Source organism: Schistocerca gregaria, chromosome 2, assembly GCF_023897955.1.
Source record: "Schistocerca gregaria isolate iqSchGreg1 chromosome 2, iqSchGreg1.2, whole genome shotgun sequence".
NCBI classification, from domain to species: domain Eukaryota; kingdom Metazoa; phylum Arthropoda; class Insecta; order Orthoptera; family Acrididae; genus Schistocerca; species Schistocerca gregaria.
This window is the reverse complement of record NC_064921.1, coordinates 237,169,031-237,191,111: the sequence shown is the minus strand read 5'-3', so window position 1 is coordinate 237,191,111 and position 22,081 is coordinate 237,169,031. Positions and strand designations below refer to the sequence as shown.

The 22,081-nt window shown below is 45.8% G+C and overlaps 1 protein-coding gene across 1 annotated transcript in view; it reads left to right on the top strand.

Moving 5' to 3' along the window:
* The window catches only part of LOC126336767 (suppressor of lurcher protein 1-like), a 4,187,167-nt gene that overhangs the window by 3,275,660 nt on the left and 889,426 nt on the right, over positions 1-22,081 (top strand). The gene's annotated exons all lie outside the window — the stretch shown is intronic.

The following is a 22,081-nucleotide window of genomic DNA, read 5'->3' as shown; positions in this document are numbered from 1 at the left end:
GTCTGATAAGTGAAGCACATGGGGTGGACAAAAATATGAAAATATCACAAACACAAAACGTTACCATACGTAAAGTGGTGCAAGGAAATCGCTGGCGTTCTAAACAGCTTCCAGTCGCCTCGGAATGGAGAAATGCAGCTTCTGTATACTTTCCAAGGGAAGACTGTACCGTTCTTCCTGTAACACAGTGACAAGTTCAGGTAACAAATGATGGATCATAAGGGATCAACAATATTGAGATCTGGCGATTGTGCCTGCTGGTGGAGATGCTGGAATTCATCCTCATGCTGACAAAACCAGCGCTGGATGTGAGGTGTCTGCACAGGGGACTTGTCGCCTTGGAACACAGCATCACCATTGGGAAGTAAACATTGTACCATGGTACAGACCTGAGTGGCCAAAATGATCACGTATTTTTTGACAGTATTGCGACTTTACGAAGTACGTAAGGGTCCCAAGAAATACGACGATATTATTGCCCTAATTAGCACCGAACGCCCGCAATGTTTCACTGTCGGGACGTAAACTCGACCAGAAGTTGGCGACATGTGCAACAAGACTCATCCGACCAAATGACTTACTTCCTTTTTTAGAGAGTCCAGGCTTTATCGTTTCGCCACCACGTTTTCCTTTTACGCACATACTGTTCACTGATGAGTGGTTTTGAGGTTTCTCTCACCCTACAATTCCCTGCTTATGGAGATCCCATCGTGTTGTTTCGCGAGTGCAGCCGGCCGCGGTGGTCTAGTGGTTCTAGGTGCGCAGTCCGGAACCGCGCGACTGCTACGGTCGCAGGTTCCAATCCTGCCTCGGGCATGGATGTGTGTGATGTCCTTAGGTTAGTTAGGTTTAGGTAGTTCTAAGTTCTAGGGGACTAATGACCACAGCAGTTGAGTCCCATAGTGCTCAGACCAATTTGAACCATTTCGCGAGTGCAAAATTAAGTTCTGCAGTGACCTTTGCAGCTGTCATCCACTTACTGGCGATGACAGTCAGTCGCCATCACTAAACACACTCGTCCGCATTCTGACTTAACGGAAGGTGCTTATCCGCTGTCCCTGTAAATAGTATAAATGCTCGACATGGTGCCTTTGGAAACACTAAACACTCCACCTGCCTTGGTTACGGAAGCGTTCAACATCCGAACACTAACGACTTGCCCACGTTCAAAGTCACTGAACTCCAACATAGTGCACTCACAACTGCACAGAATACCGTTCCCACCAGTACTGTCACTTGCATTGTATTGACGATACTGCACAGACGCTGTTCTGGTTCAAAAAATACCTCTCAGCAGTATGGGACTTAACAGCTGAGGTCATCAGTCCCCTATAACTTAGGTTAGTTAGGTTTAAGTAGTTTTAAGAACATCACACACACCGATGCTCGAGGCAAGATACGAACCTGCGACCGTAGCGGACCCGCGGTTCCAGACTGAAGCGCCTAGAACCGCTCGGCCACAGTAGCCAGCTAGATGCTGTTCGGGTCAAATTCAATAGCGAAACGCACAAGCTTGTGTAGCAGTTGCATTTACTTCAATCTTTTTCCATATTTTCACCCCCTGTACATCTCCTGTCCGCAGCTGAGCAGAATGTGCACAACAGGAATGTGACATGCGGTCGGATTGTGTAGAGACATACTACAAAACTATTGACAATATGGTTACCGTAGTGATGAGACAGGAGCATGGCCTGCATTTTATGACAACTGCTGGACGAAACCTGTCATTTTCTTAGAAATAAATGAAATTGTGCTGGATAATTGAGTTACCTGTGTTTCGAAAATGATCTCTTGGTCTCCTATTGCACAAAAATGTCATCTTCTACAAAATGAAATTCCCTCTGTAACTCGCTCGGCTTATTCTATTGTCAAAGGAAAACAATGCCATACTATTCCGAAAATGAACTTGCGTAATAAATGACTGTGGTGTTCAAAGTAACCTTCAGATCGATGACAGCTTTAATTTTAACTCCTGAAAGAGCCTAGCCGGCCGCGGTGGTCTCGCGGTTCTAGGCGCGCAGTCCGGAACCGTGCGACTGCTACGGTCGCAGGTTCGAATCCTGCCTCGGGCATGGATGTGTGTGATGTCCTTAGGTTAGTTAGATTTAAGTAGTTCTAAGTTCTAGGGCACTAATGACCACAGCAGTTGAGTTCCATAGTGCTCAGAGCCATTTGAACCATTTGAAAGACATTACTAGTTTCAAGGCAGGTGTCACATTTCGTTCTGAAATGCTGTCGGTGAAGTTGTTAAGTCCACGAATGTGTAGCAGATCTGGTTCATCTGCACACACAACCACCTTTTACCACGTGCTGCGGACTACTGGTGATAAAAAATATGCTGAGACATTTGTCCATACGATGTTTCGCCAGAGCTGAGGAAATTTTGATTCAGTGGCATTCTTGAGTGGATTGCCTAAAACTGCATCATATACACTCCTGGAAATGGAAAAAAGAACACATTGACACTGATGTGTCAGACCCACCATACTTGCTCCGGACACTGCGAGAGGGCTGTACAAGCAATGATCACACGCACGGCACAGCGGACACACCAGGAACCGCGGTGTTGGCCGTCGAATGGCGCTAGCTGCGCAGCATTTGTGCACCGCCGCCGTCAGTGTCAGCCAGTTTGCCGTGGCTTACGGAGCTCCATCGCAGTCTTTAACACTGGTAGAATGCCGCGACAGCGTGGACGTGAACCGTATGTGCAGTTGACGGACTTTGAGCGAGGGCGTATAGTGGGCATGCGGGAGGCCGGGTGGACGTACCGCCGAATTGCTCAACACGTGGGGCGTGAGGTCTCCACAGTACATCGATGTTGTCGCCAGTGGTCGGCGGAAGGTGCACGTGCCCGTCGACCTGGGAACGGACCGCAGCGACGCACGGATGCACTCAAAGACCGTAGGATCCTATGCAGTGCCGTAGGGGACCGCACCGCCACTTCCCAGCAAATTAGGGACACTGTTGCTCCTGGGGTATCGGCGAGGACTATTCGCAACCGTCTCCATGAAGCTGGGCTACGGTCCCGCACACCGTTAGGCCGTCTTCCGCTCACGCCCCAACATCGTGCACCCCGCCTCCAGTAGTGTCGCGACAGGCGTGAATGGAGGGACGAATGGAGACGTGTCGTCTTCAGCGATGAGAGTCGCTTCTGCCTTGGTGCCAATGATGGTCGTATGCGTGTTTGGCGCCGTGCAGGTGAGCGCCACAATCAGGACTGCATACGACCGAGGCACACAGGGCCAACACCCGGCATCATGGTGTGGGGAGCGATCTCCTACACTGGCCGTACACCTCTGGTGATCGTCGAGGGGACACTGAATAGTACACGGTACATCCAAACCGTCACCGAACCCATCGTTCTACCATTCCTAGACCGGCAAGGGAACTTGCTGTTCCAACAGGACAATGCACGTCCGCATGTATCCCGTGCCACCCAACGTGCTCTAGAAGGTGTAAGTCAACTACCCTGGCCAGCAAGATCTCCGGATCTGTCCCCCATTGAGCATGTTTGGGACTGGATGAAGCGTCGTCTCACGCGGTCTGCACGTCCAGCACGAACGCTGGTCCAACTGAGGCGCCAGGTGGAAATGGCATGGCAAGCCGTTCCACAGGCCTACATCCAGCATCTCTACGATCGTCTCCATGGGAGAATAGCAGCCTGCATTGCTGCGAAAGGTGGATATACACTGTACTAGTGCCGACATTGTGCATGCTCTGTTGCCTGTGTCTATGTGCCTGTGGTTCTGTCAGTGTGATCATATGATGTATCTGACCCCAGGAATGTGTCAATAAAGTTTCCCCTTCCTGGGACAATGAATTCACGGTGTTCTTATTTCAATTTCCAGGAGTGTATTTTCATTGCAGTCGTCTTCTCTCTGAGGACGCGCCCTGTTACGTAGCTCTGCTGCATGTAGTACCGTCGTATGTAGCCCAGTGCAAACGGAATATTTGTGTGGTTCATGGGCAATGTTTTGGACTCTGTTCTGTATTCGTGAAACATGACCGTTGTAGCTCGACGCTGTTCTTTGGACAGATTCAGAATTTGAGCCATAAACAAGCATTTCAATAAATATATATATATATATATATATATATACACTGACGGTAAAAATTCGCAACACAAAGGAAGAGTTCTGCAACATAAGCCAAAGCTGATAGGAGTATTTCTACAGCTGAAAGATGACGTCTATTCAAATTTACCGCCGGTCGCAATGGGTGGCGCTAGTAGTGACACAGTGAGGATGCAAATCAGGTATATTTGAAATACACGCTGTGACGATAATGAGCGTTGGTTACTTTTGAGATTGGACGTCGTCAGTTGCTGTTAGTCAAGAATGTGTCTTCGGAGTCTTTCGCAATGGCATAAATAAATAAAAATTTCTCGGTTTTCAAGCCGCGTCGATTGGAATAAAATCCTCGAGCTTTCGACGACCATCTGCACCATCGTTGTTAGGAGTTTACTGACTGCCGGGGCTGCTACTGTTTCTCGCTTATATAGGCATGATGACATCAGCAGCAGCGAATCAGATAGATCGAATATGGCGCGCCGCGTAATTCGACCCGGGCAGCTATCGGAGCTATTGCCCGAGGCAGCACCGGTGACGTTAGGTGGCGCCAGGGGCAGGTGCCACGGTTGATACTGCCGCTCCCGTGTCGTGCATCTGTCTTCACTTTCTTCCGATGTCCAATGCCCGCCCCCATGCCCTGCTGAGTGTGTACGCTTGGTCTCTGTTGTAATCGTTGTTGTTTAAACGAATCTCAGCCGCTTCCTTTACAACGGAGTCCTAATATGTAGATGCATGAGCAAACACCGTTTCGAACCGTATTTTATGTCTGTTTTCTAGGCAATGCTCTGGAATGGCCGACTTGTCAAGTTGCATTTGTTTTATACGGCGCTTGTGCTCAGTACAACGCTCCGCGACCGTGCGAATTGTTTGTCCGATATACAGGTTGTTTCAAAAATGATTGGTGTATTTGAAACGGCAATACAAACTAAACGAGGAGCGATAGAAATACACCGTTTGTTGCAATATGCTTGGGACAACAGTACATTTTGAGACAGACAAACTTTCGAAATTACATTAGTTACAATTGTCAACAACAGATGGCGCTGCGGTCTGGGAAACTCTATAGTACGATATTTTCCACATATCCACCATGCGTAGCAATAATATGGCGTAGACTCTGAATGAAATTACACGAAACCTTTGACAACGTGTCTGGCGGAATGGCTTCACATGCAGATATGTAGTGCTTCAGCTGTTCAATTTTTTCTGGATTCTGGCGGTACACCTGGTCTTTCAAGTGTCCCCACAGAAAGAAGTCACAGGGGTTCATGTCTGGCGAATAGGGAGGCCAATCCACGCCGCCTCCTGTATGTTTCGGATAGCCCAAAGCAATCACACGATCATCGAAATATTCATTCAGGAAATTAGAGACGTCGGCCTTGCGATGTGGCCGGGCACCATCTTGCATAAACCACGAGGTGTTCGCAGTGTCGTCTAAGGCAGTTTGTACCGCCACAAATTCACGAAGAATGTCCAGATAGCGTGATGCAGTAATCGTTTTGGATCTGAAAAATGGGCCAATGATTCCTTTGGAAGAAATGGCGGCCCAGACCAGTACTTTTTGACGATGCAGGGACGATGGGACTGCAACATGGGGCTTTTCGGTTCCCCATATGCGCCAGTTCTGTTTATTGACGAAGCTGTCCAGGTAAAGATAAGCTTCGTCAGTAAACCAAATGCTGCCCACATGCATATCGCCGTCATCAATCCTGTGCACTATATCGTTAGCGAATGTCTCTCGTGCAGCAATGGTAGCGGCGCTGAGGGGTTGCCGCGTTTGAATTTTGTATGGATAGAGGTGTAAACTCTGGCGCATGAGACGATACGTGGACGTTGGCGTCATTTGGACCGCAGCTGCAACACGGCGAACGGAAACCAGAGGCCGCTGTTGGATCACCTGCTGCACTAGCTGCGCATTGCCCTCTGTGGTTGCCGTACGCGGTCGCCCTACATTTCCAGCACGTTCATCCGTCATGTTCCCAGTCCGTTGAAATTTTTCGAACAGATCCTTTATTGTATCGCTTTTCGGTCCTTTGGTTACATTAAACCTCCGTTGAAAACTTCGTCTTGTTGCAACAACACTGTGTTCTGGGCGGTGGAATTCCAACACCAGAAAAATCCTCTGTTCTAAGGAATAAACCATGTTGTCCACAGCACAATTGCATGTTGTGAACAGCACACGCTTACAGCAGAAAGATGACGTACAGGATGGCACACCCACAGACTGCGTTGTCTTCTATATCTTCCACATCACTTGCAGCGCCATCTGTTGTTGAAAATTGTAACTACTGTAATTTCGAAAGTTTGTCCCAAGCATATTGCAACAAACGGTGTATTTCTATCGCTGCTCGTTTAGTTTTTATTTCCGTTTCAGATATGCCGGTCATTTTTGAAACACCCTGTACATGCTGCCACACCCATAGGGTACACCATACACGCCGGACACTCGAAGAGCAATGTCGTCTCTAAAAGGGCGCAACATATCTCGTATCTTGGGAGCGGGCCGAAACACTGGTCTTAGCCCATGTTTCTGCAGCAGGCGTCCTAAATTGCTCCTGGTTGCTCCACAGTATGGCAGGAATGGAGCCCGTTCGGCCTCTTGTACTGATTCACCAGATGTGTGTCGTCGGCGAGTATGCATCTACGTATTAGGACGCCGTTGTAAAGGAAACAACAACAAGTTCAACAGAGATCAGAAGAATGCCTTTAAGGCGAAAAAGACGCCAGAATCAATACCTCACATAGTTTGAGCGAGATCATGTAATAGGGCTGAGAGAAGCGGGACGTTTTTTCTACCATACTGCATAAAAACGTGGCAGGATTGTAGCCAGCGTATATGAGTGCTAGCAGCGGTGATCACGAAAATGTATGGTCGTAAGGAGATCTGGCTCCGGATAGCCACGTGGCACTACCGAAAGGGAGGACCATCGTGTTCGGTATATGGCCTTGGTGCATAGTACAGTATCTGCAGCAGCTATTTGAGCAGCAGTTGGCGCCATACTGACAGAACGAACATTTTCAAATCGCAGACTGGAAATTTTCAAATCGGTTACTCAACAGCTCCGTGCCAGACCCTTGTAGCGTTTATGCCATTAACCCCAAACCACGCCATTTGCGACTTCAGTGGTATGAAGCGAGAGTTCGGTGGAGGGTAGCGTGTTTTCTGTTGCAAGCGGATTCTGCCACGGTGAGAGTGATAGCCTATGTTGGTTAGGAGGCCAACTGAGGGCTTGCAACCAACCAGCCTGTGCGCTAGACACACTGCAACTACAACTGGATTTATAGCCTGGGGTGCTATTTAGTACGACAACAGGAGCACTTCCCTGCATATTCCACGCAACCTGACTGCAAATTTGTACGTCAGACTGGTGATCTGATCTGTTGTGCAGCCATTAATGAACAGCATTCCATCGAGTGTTTAGCGACTGGATAACACTCGCCCACATACCGCAGTTGTAAGCCAATAAGCTTTACAGAGAGTCGACATGTTCTCTTTGCCTCCGCTGTCACCATATAGAAACCTGGTAGTCAATTAAGGCAGAATTCGGTTACGATTATGGACTGGGCCGTAATGGGTTGCTATTGGTTCCCTTCTGCAATTACAGACATTTATTTTAAAACGGTAATTCCAGACTCAGCAATAAACAAAAATATAACACGTTATTAATGAAAGAATAAACAACTGTATAGTTAATAGTGCTCTCAATGCGTTACAATTTACCAAAAGAGCATAAAATACAGGCACAGCAAATAATGTTTTAAAAACAACCCAATGTGCTCCCAATTAGAATTTTAAGACAGGTAATCACAGTCACGGCTGAAGACCTTTAACGCCAAGAACGGCAATTATAAAAAATTTAACAAACACACTGTAAAACAGCAATGCAATAGCGAAGGTTAATTTAAAAAGACAGGCTACTGATCACCAAATGTATGAGACAAAATGATGGTGAACTTGGTAGCACAATCATTTAAATCTGCTGTAACGCCAAGAATGGCAATTACATAAAATTTTTTAGAAACATACAGTAAAACAGCAAATACAATAACAAAACACAAGGGCCAGTTACAGATGGTGTAAGAGGAATCGACCTCTGAGTAGGTCCGGCAATGAAGGTTTTCGCGAGCGATGAGACAGACAGAAAAGAGTTGCATTCACTTCACAAGATGGTGACTCAGACTAGTGGCAGTCTAACGAATGACTAATAATAATCTTGCTCAGGCTACCTGACGTCCAATAAACCAAATTCAAATGTGTAAAAATAAGCCAAAGCCGGAACTGGCGGACTGGACTCCGTCCGCCGAATACTGTGCTCTAAGCGCCCGGGAAGAGAAAGGAATCACTACTACCAGAGCAGAAGGGTCACAAACCAACGTTAACCCCCAGGGCAGGTAACTGGGGCGTTAGCAACCACGAAGCAGGAAAAACACCGCTTGTTGAACTTAAAAAATAGTAACAAACTGAATGCAATAAAGAGTAGTTAGGACTCCAGGAAAGCTAATGAGATCCACCTCCCCTAAGCACTCCACTCGCTGCTCTTCACCTCGGCAACACTACGAGCAGCAACACGAACCCAAGTCACTGGAGAATCGCAAGACCTCACTCTGCTGGAAGTTTCTCTGCTTCAATCGTAATGCACTCGACTTAAAGCTTGCAGGATCCGGTTTACGACGAGGTCGTGCACCCTCGTGACCACAGGCCTTCGATCCGGCAGTCCATTCGCGCCGCCCACGGTCCCGGCGTGTTCTTGCACTGTGCGGACCTAGCTCCTCCTGAGTCCCCAACCGAACTGCTCACTGACACGACCCGGAAGAACCACGATGTCGGCGATAACCGCCGCTACTGCCACTAGCGGACAGGCAACACTTGCGAAACCAAGTGGCGCCAAATAACACGAGAAGAAGACAAACAACCGCAACCATGTCAACTAAACGATACAGTCTGGAATACAACAGAGGACGGAAACCTACAAACAGCACCAATGCGAGCCACAGCACGGCTCACATATGTTTCTCCAGTCGAGCACATGTGGGACAAGATCGGACGACAACTCCACTGTTATCTGGAAACAGCATTAACCGTCCTTATATTATCCGACCAACTGCAACAGGCATGGAACTTCATCCCACAAACTGACATTTAACATCTATGCAAAGCCATGCATGCACATTTGCTTGCATTCATACAACATTCAGGCGATTACACCCGTTATTGATGTATCAGAATTTTACATATGCACTGCCTTATGTCAGGCTTTCACTAACCTGTTATCTTGCCATGTTACTCATGTTACCTAGACAAATGTATTCCAGAAATTTCATTAACCTAAATTACTTTTCGTGATTTTTTTCTGTAACTGTATTTACTAGCCCACTTTCTCCATCAGTGTCACATTTCTTGATTAGATTAGGTTAGATTAGATTAGTACTTGTTCCCTAGATCTTGAATACTACCCTTCGTAATGATGTGGAACGTGTCAGGTTATGTCAGACTTTTCATGCTATTAGGTAAGTGACGAAAGACTTTGTGGCAGCATAATTTACCCCCTTCTGAGCCGAAGTTGGATTTAACCTTGAATAGTGAAGACCATCCTCTCTCCTAGTGTTGTAGCCGTGTACGCTGTTATTATTTTTGAATTCGTTCGGGTTGTTAATAACAAATTTCAGAAGTGAACATATATATTGTGAGGCTACAGTGAAGATCTCTAGCTCTTTAAATAAGTGTCTGCAGGATGATCTTGGATGAGCTCCAGCAATTATTCAGATTCTTGTTGAAATTAGTTAATGGTGTGGTAGTACACAGTGCTGTTCACCAGATGTAGACTGTCATTTGTTGAAGACTGGCTTGGACGTGTATTCTGAGGATTTTATGTTTCTCTTTTACTACGTACCAAGGCCGCTAGTATTACCTCTGCAGTAGAAGACGAGCTCTCTCTTCATTTAATTGCCACGCCTCATAAAGAGAAAAGTAATTTAGTGACACGTTACGTTGACTTACCAAGGTAGCACAGGTAGTGAGAAGACTTTAATGAATTGGGCATCTTACTGACGCTATAAGACAGACCCTGCCCAGGTGAAGCCGACCTCCATTCAGAGGAGCAGCACTCCAGCGCGGCCCTCTCCACCCTCTGGATGAGCGAGCAGCGAGCCCGGACATTAATGGGCCTTAAAACAAACATGAAATTTAACAGGCCGCGTTAAGCCGGCCGAGATGAGGGCGGCCGCGCGGACTTGCGATTAAAATTCACGGAGCCGGCCACAGCGTGCAGGATGCTCGGCTCAGGGGAACTGCTGCTCGCTTCTTCGCCGACTCCGTGCTCTGGTCTCGGCGACGTCAAGCGTCTTCTATTTCACTTTTTTCCATAATTGCCGCTTATTCTAAACGCCTTCTAAGCGTTTTGTATCTCGGAATAATTCACTAAATGCGGATGGAGGTTCTCTTGTAACATGTCACCATCGAATTATTTTTCAAGTGTGAATAGTGAATAAAACATGATTTGAAGAACAGGGACTTAAGAAAAAACAGAAAATGGTATATAGTACAAAAGCTTCAAAGTTTTTATGTGTCTACTTGATTGAAAAGGTGTTAGGTGGATGATTTCTAACCTAATAATGGATTTGTATTGATTATATCGACATTAACACGACTGCTCTGTGCATTTCATCTCCGTCAGAAGAAGACCTGTAATAAACACATCGAGACATAGCATCTGATTGAGTGTCATTCTTTTTTACTTAATTTCTTACATCATTACTCTTAAGATTTATTTGCTACCGGCTCCTCTCCATCCCATCGATAGTTCTACGAGTTGAGATACTCCATAGACGCAGCCATAATTGTTTTATCATTGCTGTCTTATGTCATCCAATGGCCTTGCCTCAGTGGAAAACCGGTTCCCGTCATATTACCGAAGTTAAGCGCTGCTGGGCTGAGCTAGCGACAGATTTAGTGACCATCCGGTCTGCCGAGCGCTGTTGACAAGCGTGTTGCATTCAGCCCCTGTCAGGCAAACCCCGGAGCTACTCGACTGAGAAGTAACGGCTCCGGTCTCGGAAACTGACCTTCGGCCGGAACAGAGGTGTGCTGACAACATGCCCCTCCATTCCCTTATGCAGTGAAGCCTGTGAGTTGACACGATGGCCGGTCGGTACCGTTGGGCTTTCATGCCTTGTTCGGGTGGGGTTTAGTTTAATTTAGTTTCTTATATCATTAGTCTTCAGATTGATTTGAAATCGGCTACCCTCTCTCCCACGGATTATTTTACGAGTTGACACGCCCACATAAATGCAGGCAAGTTTCACCCGAAAAAAGAGACAGCCAGTATTAAGCTCTCCATCACGCAGAGGCTGCAGTAGGCAGTTGCGCTACAGTAGTCGAGCTACGATATTTCAATTGCTTTGTCAATTACAGCGTATCTTGTTACTGTTGTTAATCTAGTAAGTGAGTTGTTTTCGGCTGCAGGTATGCCACGTCATGCACCATAACGCGCACTTCGTGCGTCTCTCTTTTATAGCATTTTGATTTAGACAATGGTTCGCTCTCAGGTGATATGAAAAAGCAAGCACATTATCACGTGGTAACACCAGCGGGTTGCGTCAGACCTTGTCTGCAAAAACTCGCCGAACAGCTTCAACAATGTTAGGCTTGGTGCTATGATTACAAATGAAACGCTTGGTTGTAATCAGTAGCTCATTTTGCTGTCGCAAGCAGTCGAATAGTAGTGGCTCCTTAACATGTAACAGTAATACCATAGGTTTAAGGATGACCTACACACCATAGCTGCAGCAATATTCGAAGAGGGCGCGAAACTCAACGAAGGTCGCTTAGGTTGCCTCTGCTTCTTGCATGCTTCGGGGTGCCAATTTTGTTACGAAGTTATCGATGTGAACCAGCAATCTGCAGTGTAAAGCATTCAGCTCAAGATGAATGAATGGTATTCCGTCGAAATATTATGGCAAGAAATCGACTTGTGTGGCTGCAATCTGGAAACTTCATGGAGTACTCTTTACACCAGAAAAATTTCAAAGCTCAGAGGAGGACTTAATCGAAAATATTCATTTCACATACACAGTATTTGATATTACATTGTATGGTTTTATTAAGCACTTGACAAGACATACTATAAATTTGTTTTTTCACTAGCTGATCCTTGTGGCTTCTCTCCCATAAGATTTCACACACATTTGAACCTTTTTGCAACAAAATTTAATAATTTCGGACGTTGTTAGTGTAGACTTACGTAAAAAAGATGTTCCATTCCCGACTTCACTTTCTTGTGGGTCGATTTCTTTTTCACCTACTTAGGTAGCATATGTTCTTAGCGTTCAAACTGTCTCCAAATCACACTTCATCGTAATTGATTCTGCGGTTTAGTCGTGAAAACTGGACAACAGAGTTGTTTCCGAATTTATAATATCAGTGTGAAGGAAGTTTAATTTACGACATCATTTTTTCCGTAATCCAATTTTGATGAATTAAAGCCTATATCTTGCCTCAAACTGCTCTCAAGTTACTTGTGAAAACCCCATGAAAATTCGTCTGTTCTGAGATTAGCGGGTGCCAACCGACACACACGACAGTTTTAAATGAAACCTGAAGTAACGATTTTCTTTCGTGATCCAATTTCAATGAAATAAAGACTCTACATTGTCCCAAGCTATGCTCGCTTTCCAGCCAAAATCGCATGAAAATTTGTCTTGTACTTTCGGAGATTAGCACATTCAAACAGTTTTATTATTAGTATAGGTTTGGGTAACATTGTAAAACATGAAGCAGTTGCTTAGATGCTTCCTGTTAAAGGCTCTCTCTCTCTCTCTCTCTCTCTCTCTCTCTCTCTCTCTCTCTCTCTCTCTCACACACACACACACACACACACACACACACACACACACACACACACGCGCGCGCGCGCGCGCGCACGCACATTCGATTCAGGGACTAACAAAGCGTATTCAAGCTGCACGTTTGTTACCCTTCACACCCTCACTATACAAACAATATCCCATGATGTCGCAGCTGAACTTGCTGCATGTGCAGTGCACTGGTTTATGAGTCCAGAATAGAAAACAGACCAGCGAAATCACTTATTCAGGAGCCATAAATGTAACTAAAGTGTCACTCACGCTTACAAGCAACATAATTTTTTAAAACAGGTCACTTCAAACAAATCTATTTAAATTTGAACAGAAGAACACTAATTTGCTCTACAGTTGAGCGAAAGATGTTTGATTAAGGAAACAGTGTAATATATAATCTTATCTAGAATACAATTGCCTTTAAAGTAGCAGTTTCCCCTGGACCTCTCGCGACAACTGCTATTGAAGCAGACAGATGATACTCTTGTGTGTGTGTGTGTGTGTGTGTGTGTGTGTGTGTGTGTGTGTGTGTGTGTGTGCGTGTGTCTGTGTCTGTGTCTTTTGTGTATGCAGGAGCCGCCTAGTCACTAGTTGATAAGTTAAGCATGTAACAGTGGAGAGAACCGAATTTGCATACGCAAATGTGGGACGGAGAACTACAAGCTAACATCTCCCACCACTAGTCAGTTCATCGTTATCCAAGGGACTGAGCCATACCGAGCAAACCAGGGTAAACTGACAAGCAGTCTGCAAGTTCCGATAAGTGTGAACTGGTTCTGTTGGACGTCGTGTAGAAAACTGCATAACATGTTCACTCAACTTGACTTCAATTCAATGTACTACTCACTCTACAGAATTACGGATATCCTGCAGCTGAAATAGACTGTCCAGTCTGAATTTAATAAATGGATGATCCAAACAATTAAACAATTCAGTCTCTCGCTGAAAAAGTCATCAGTCGCTTCCTATTAGGTTTTTCTTTGAACACGCCTTGGAAGTAGTCTCTTTCCTAGCAAATGTTTATTGAAAATCTATCGAGCAGTGACTGGAAAAGGGGTCAGATAAGTGCTTAGTACGAACATTATTGTGGACAAATGTCGCCAACACCTTAAAGTCGCAATTGACGCTAAAGCACAATTTAAGCTACAGTACTACGGCGTTCCTGCAGGAAAAGAAACTTCTCACAGATAATCAACATGGATTTAGGGAATAATCTAATTTTGTGAAAACACATTTCTTTAATCGTGTGTAATATATTGAAAGCAGTAGTTGCAGACGAAGATCTAAACTCCTGCTTCCTTGATTTCCGACAGATATCCCACACAGCACCGCATCGCCTACTGCGAGGGCTATTCGTTAAGTAAGGTACGGTCGGTCGCGAAACAGAAACCACTGTAAAAATCAAAAATGTTTTATTTGTAACAGCTACAGCTTCCAGCTACTTATTTATATAGTCGCCATTCCGACTAAAACATCTGTCGTAGCGTTGTACCAACTCTCCAATACTATCGTCATAGAAGGCATCCGCTTTTGCTTTCAGCCAGTTATCTACGCTGGTCTCTACCTCGTCGCCTGTGCCAAAAGGTTGTCTTCACAACCAGCGGTTCATGTGAGCAGAGATGAACGTCAGGGGTAGCCAATTATGGGCTGTATTGTGGGTGATGAGGCATGTCCCATCGAAAACCCGGCAGGATCACCTTCATGGCCCCTGCAGAGTGCGGCCGAGAATTGGCGTGTAAAACGAAACGCAGGACAGTTCTGTTATGTGGATTGCATAGCTTCAGATGAAATCTTTCACCAGACCCTCATACGTGGCGGGAGACGTTACTTTGTAGCCGTTTCAAGTTATCACTGAGAGTTCGGAACCGAAAAGGGCGACGTGACACAGAGCCCAACGCATCTGTGTAAAGCTTCTTCTAATTTCCACTGTGTTTTCAATTTCACACGGGATCTGACCCTACTTTCCGAATAGCCCTCGTATTAACCACAAAACGCTAGTAAGGTACAAGGTCTCCGAGAAATCTTTCGCTGACTACATACATGCAAGAGGCAGGAAAAGTGACACGCAGACACGAATGTTCGATCTTGAAGTACAGGTAACATATTCAGGTTTTGTGCACACACACCAAATTAATAAATTTCGACGTATGCTCCTGTAGTTGCCTGAAGGGTATCCATGAGATATTGCTATTCCATCTATGTGTTGGTCAACATTTCGTGAAGGATGGATGTTATGACGCCAGTAATTATGCTCCGTTATGCTGCGATGTCGTTCACTGGGGTCTGATAAAATTGGTCTTAGACATAATGCCAGAACAAGAAATCCAATTCAATTAAGTTCAGTGACAACGGAGGCTAATTGATGGGACAACCACATCCGATACTTCTCCTGAGAATTGTTGTATCCAAATAAGCACTAACTTCTAATCCAAACGAGGTGGCGCACAAGCTTGTTGGAAAATCAAGTCCAGAATTTCCTGAATCTCTGGCACAAAAGGTAACTGCAACGTATCAAGGTAGGTATTGGATGTGATTGTCGTTTCACTGAAAAAGGGAGGTAGTGTGATTTCATTGTGCATAAGACGGCACCTCACAGGAAGCTTGGGAGTGTCTCTGACTGTCAAAATACAATGTGGGATTCTCGCACCCCCACATTGTGTCCGTTGACAGCGCCATTCAACTGAGAAGTAGCTTCATATAAGAAATGGACACGTTTCAGATAGTCATCATCTTCCTCAATACCAGCCAGTATGGCAGCAGAAAATTCATAACCAGCGCTGTAATCCGTTGGTTGGAGGTGTCGCATGATCTTGATGGACTTCATACTAACAGAAAATAACTTGTTCACATACGGGACGGCGAATGGTCTACGTAAACGGAAGTAACATTCGACGTGTCCCATGGAGGCCTAATAAGACGTTTAATGCTCACAATATAAAGACTGTCCCAAAATAATGTTTACACTCTTTGAAACTGAACATCTCTTTGATGAAAAGGATTAGAAATACAATTTTAGTAGTGTTAGGTGTTTCATGGTCCGACTTAAGGTGGTAAATGTTCAAATTTGTGTCCGTCCATCGCAGTACACTGCAGACAACGACTTAAGACTGAGCGACATGCCAACTTTATTGTTTCCAACGGAGTAGCATCACAGCCTTGCTCTATTTGCTCTCTAAGAACATCCAGTGTGTATGGTCTCGCAGTGTAAATTGTGTTCTTGAGAGTACCCCACGGAAAGAATAGATGGGTTAAATATGGAGATCGAGCGGGATACTCTACACTCCCTCTTCGTCCTATCCATCAGGCAGGGAATGTACGATTGAGAAATGCCTTCACATCCAGGTGAGAGTGAGGTGGCGCTCCATCCTGTTGAAAGTAATAATCTTCATTTACAAACACAGCGCTTAACCCAGGAGTTATTATTTCCAACATTTCCAAGTACGAGACGCCCGTGATAGGGTTGACAAAGAAGTACGGCCTGATTAATCCTCTAGAAGACAGATCACACCAGACTGTTACTCCTGGTAGATTAACATGCCTTTGCTCCGTTACGTATGGATTCTCCCTGGCCCAGTACAGGCAGTTACGGCGGTTAATTGTTCGATCAAATTTAAATATCGCTTCATCTGACCAAAGAAATCGATCTTGGAAGCGTTGCTGTTCTTCATATCTGCTAACGAACCACTCACAAAACTCACTTCGACTATCAGGATCATACTCGTTAGGAGCAAGGAGAAGTCTTGGAACGTAAAGCTTAAAAGTCTGAGGCTGCAAAATTCTATGAACACTGCTTCTGCAGATCCCAGTCTCACGAGAGCATTGCCTCACAGATTTCTTCGGGGATCGTGTGTATGCCTGGATTACTGCAACAACACTCTCATTGTCTATGGAACTTCTCTTTCGTCCACCCTCCTTCATATCGTTCAACGTGTCTTCGACTTCAAACTTATCTCTGATACTAGTAATTGTTATTCTTGTCGGTGGTTCTATTCCAAATTCAACTCTTCAACGTCGGCGTACCGCACTTACATTCTCTGTTTTCCAGTAACACTTTAGCAACCATTTCCATTATTCAAACGATAACGCCATGATTGCTGGCAATTCTGAAACAAAATAAAGCATTGTTATGTTTTTCACCGTCTTCTAAATTATCAACCATAAAAATTATATTTCTGCCTCCTTTAATTAAAGAGATACTCTGTTTCAAAGAGTGTATACATTGTTTTGGGACACCTTGTGTATCAACAATAGACTCAAAAGTACCACAGGGGTCGTTGATCGGTGCTAAGTACTTGTAATTCCAGAAGGATGAGCGCGTCAGGTTAATAACTATAAAAGGGTAATATTGAAAAGCAATATGAAGTGGACGTAGTTACTAATTGACTGTGTCTTAGGTTAGTGCTAAATGTGAGTCAATATCTTCTTGAAACTTCCTGGCAGATTAAAACTGTGTGCCCGACCGAGACTCGAACTCGGGACCTTTGCCTTTCGCGGGCAAGTGCTCTACCAACTGAGCTACCGAAGCACGACTCACGGCCGGTACTCACAGCTTTACTTCTGCCAGTACCTCGTCTCCTACCTTCCAAACTTTACAGAAGGTCTCCTGCGAGGTTCTGCATGTCTCGCAGGAGAGCTTCTGTAAAGTTTGGAAGGTAGGAGACGAGGTACTGGCAGAAGTAAAGCTGTGAGTACCGGCCGTGAGTCGTGCTTCGGTAGCTCAGTTGGTAGAGCACTTGTCCGCGAAAGGCAAAGGTCCCGAGTTCGAGTCTCGGTCGGGCACACAGTTTTAATCTGCCAGGAAGTTTCATATCAGCGCACACTCCGCTGCAGAGTGAAAATCTCATTCTGGAAATATCTTCTTGTTCGAAGAATTCGCTGCGTTAGTTACGTTGAGACCTACAAGCAGTTTCGCCATTCTTCAATGATCACCTACTGTTTGTATGCCAGTAAATTTTATGGAACGAATTATGGAATCACCATGGATTCTCTTTTGTCTGCAGCAGTGCCAGTTTCTTTAAATTCGAATGCGACCGGTGGCTCTAATAAAGAAGCTCCCTGATAGACAAGAAAAAATCTCTTGATACTGGCATATCTACATGACGTAATTCAACCAACGACCTTAAAGCCACCTACTGGGGATGGCGACTAACTCATTCCTGAAAATCTTCAGAAGATAACAGTTAGTCCGAGCAGTTAAACAAAAGTCGAGCAGTCAGGCGATAATGTCGCATAAAACTGCTTCCACAGCATTGCCAAAGCCGTCACTCTGCAAGGGTACAACTGATAGTCCGGTTAATTTAACTATTGTCGACTGACGCAAGTACTCTTTGTCATTGCCAAGGGAGAATGCTAGAATATGTTCTTAGTACTGTATCGGTCGTCCGCTGCCGCGCTGACTGTTTTGTCGATTATAGATCGATAATCTGAGTGGTGTCGTTAGACGCCAATAAAATAGTACTGAAGTATATTAGAATTACTACTCAGAATACAAGATTTTATTGTGTCTTCTGCGACATCTACTGGCTACGTAATCCAAAGGGGAATCCACTGAATCCAAGAGTGGACTCAGGCTGTCTAGGATGCTACACCAGCTCGAAACAGAGGTCAATGACGTGCTTGTGTGGCGGTTTGTCGCCAGTTGGCGAGGTAGAATCGGCCCGCCCCTAGAACTTGGAGATGGCGGCGACAGTGAAGTGTGTGTTGTTTCACTTGACGTTTCGGGATGTATTCCATCCATCCCAGATCACGGTCTGTTATTTCTCATCAGTTGGACTGCGATGTCGGATGACGTGATATCGTGCTGGATGCTGATCCTGGCCCTTCAGTACGATGGGCCGCCAGACTTGTGTGACAGAGCATGCACAATGTCGGCACTAGTAGAGTGTATAACCACCTTTCGCAGCAATGCAGGCTGCTATTCTCCCATGGAGACGATCGTAGAGATGCTGGATGTAGTCCTGTGGAACGGCTTGCCATGCCATTTCCACCTGGCGCCTCAGTTGGACCAGCGTTCGTGCTGGACATGCAGACCGCGTGAGACGACGCTTCATCCAGTCCCAAACATGCTCAATGGGGGACAGATCCGAAGATCTTGCTGGCCAGGGTAGTTGACTTACACCTTCTAGAGCACGTTGGGTGGCACGGGATACATGCGGACATGCATTTTCCTGTTGGAACAGCAAGTTCCCTTGCCGGTCTAGGAATGGTAGAACGATGGGTTCGATGACGGTTTGGATGTACCGTGTACTATTCAGTGTCCCCTCGACGATCACCAGAGGTGTACGGCCAGTGTAGGAGATCGCTCCCCACACCATGATGCCGGGTGTTGGCCCTGTGTGCCTCGGTCGTATGCAGTCCTGATTGTGGCGCTCACCTGCACGGCGCCAAACACGCATACGACCATCATTGGCACCAAGGCAGAAGCGACTCTCATCGCTGAAGACGACACGTCTCCATTCGTCGCTCCATTCACGCCTGTCGCGACACCACTGGAGGCGGGGTGTACGATGTTGGGGCGTGAGCGGAAGACAGCCTAACGGTGTGCGGGACCGTAGCCCAGCTTCATGGAGACGGTTGCGAATGGTCCTCGCCGATACCCCAGGAGCAACAGTGTCCCTAATTTGCTGGGAAGTGGCGGTGCGGTCCCCTACGGCACTGCGTAGGATCCTACGGTCTTGGCGTGCATCCGTGCGTCGCTGCGGTCCGGTCCCAGGTCGACGGGCACGTGCACCTTTCGCCGACCACTGGCGACAGCATCGATGTACTGTGGGGACCTCACGCCCCACGTGTTGAGCAATTCGGCGGTACGTCCACCCGGCCTCCCGCATGCCCACTATACGCCCTCGCTCAAAGTCCGTCAACTGCACATACGGTTCACGTCCACGCTGTCGCGGCATGCTACCAGTGTTAAAGACTGCGATGGAGCTCCGTATGCCACGGCAAACTGGCTGACACTGACGGCGGCGGTGCACAAATGCTGCGACGGCCAACACCGCGGTTCCTGGTGTGTCCGCTGTGCCGTGCGTGTGATCATTGCTTGTACAGCCCTCTCGCAGTGTCCGGAGCAAGTATGGTGGGTCTGACACACCGGCGTCAATGTGTTCTTTTTCCATTTCCAGGAGTGTATTTTCCGCTGAGCTCGCTCGCAGTCTTCCCCTAGAGCGTCGAGGTTTAAATGTTTACGCTTCTCGGTGTGATTAACACCAGCGGTTCAAACGTACAAAAATTTTATTCTCGCATTTCCTTACCAATTTGTCGCTTAAGAGTATAATACCAAAGTAATCAAATGGATTGTGTATGTTGTTTATATGCATTGACGGAAATACTAGTAGTAAATGTTTCTCCACTAAACACCAGTTTGGTATTTATCGAATTTCATACGACGATTCCATAAACCGATTTAAACGGTTAAACTTTCATTTCAGTAGTAAAAAATGCTCATCATCAACATCAATTGCGACACCGAAGGCACTCTTGGATTTATTGTGACATGAAATGAAACAGCCTCATATTGCCATCCTGATGCATTTCTTGCCATAGCTAAAACAAGTGAAGTCAATTCATGAAGATTCCTGGCAGGAGGTTGTTTTGAATGTATGTGTCCTCAAACCGGATCCTTGACATGTTCTACGAGTGGCGAATCAGGGGACCTAGCAGGCCAGTCAAGCGCCTGTACAGTCCTCAAGGCGCATATGTTGTGAACAGTAGTGTGAGTTTTGCACTATCCTGCTTGAGTGTGCCACTCGGTATGTTGGTCATAGTGGGTATGATAACAGGGTTTATCATTTCTGCCACATATTGACTGTTGCCATCAGTCTGTTCGTCAGAACCAGTGGAACAACCGTACGATATCCTCGTCATGCAGATGACTTGGAAGGACCTGTGCCTGATTTTCTTGCAACACTGTTGCCTTGCGTCCACCTCGCCACGACTATTTCGCAGTCATTACATTACAGCTAACTGTCTGTTCGAACTCTCGCTATGGCACCAAAAATTCGACGTTCCTCAAGCCGGATGTGGTACATTTGCACGTACACTGCTCATGGGTGTTGCGATCTCCACATGATAATTATACCCACTTACCACTCGTCATGTACTAACAACAGTCTACATCTGTGAGAGAGGCTTATGTCTGCCCTGCAAATCAGAAATTTTAATCAAAAATCTCAGAAGTATGGAAACCTGACAGTATAAGTTTAGTAAAATTTAGTGAAGGTGTATGTGGTGTAATATTTTCATTCCAGTCAGAGTGTGTTAAACACAGCTTCCATACAGCGATGAGCAAAAGCTTTAAGAACATCTGCTTAGTTGCACGTTGATCCACATCTGGAACCCCATTCAGCAGTGATTCTCCGTTGAATGGATTTGGCAATTCCTTGGTAGTTTCCCGCCAGTTACCGCAGACGTAATATCGATTTACGTCAAATCGCACCGCTTAAGTGTTGTCAGATTTGGCTCTTGGACAGGTGACTATCTGGACCTGACAACTGTTGCTGGCAAGCGAGGTGCACTCAGTTGTTGTGAGGCCAAGTCAGAAGTTACACTATGTGATCAAATGTATCCGGAGAGCACCGTTTTTCATATTAGGTGCATTTTGCTACCACCTACTGCCAGGTTCTCCATATCAGCGAAGAGGGTCGTAATGTGTAGTGGGCAGACATCTATCCAGACCATCACACAGGAATTCCAAACTGCCATGTTTCACTTCCATACATGGCTACACTCCATACAAATACTTTCAGAAACGACTTCATGACACTTAAATCTATACTCGATGTTAACAAATTTCTCTTCTTCGGGAACGCTTTCCTTGCCATTGCAAGTCTACGATTTATATCCTCTCCACTTCGACCATCATCAGTTATTTTTCTCCCCAAATAGCAAAACTTCTTTACCACTTTAAGTGTGTCATTTCCTAATCTAATTCCCTCAGCATCACCCGACTTAATTCGACTATATTCCATTATCCTAGTTTTGCTTTTGTTGGTGTTCATCTTATACCCTCCTTTCAAGACACTGTCCATTCCGTTCAACTGCTTTTCCAAGTCCTTTGCTGTCTCTGACAGAATTACAATGTCATCGGCGAACCTCAACGTTTTTATTTCTTCTCCCTGGATTTTAATACCTACTCCAAATTTTTGTTTTGTTTCCTTTAC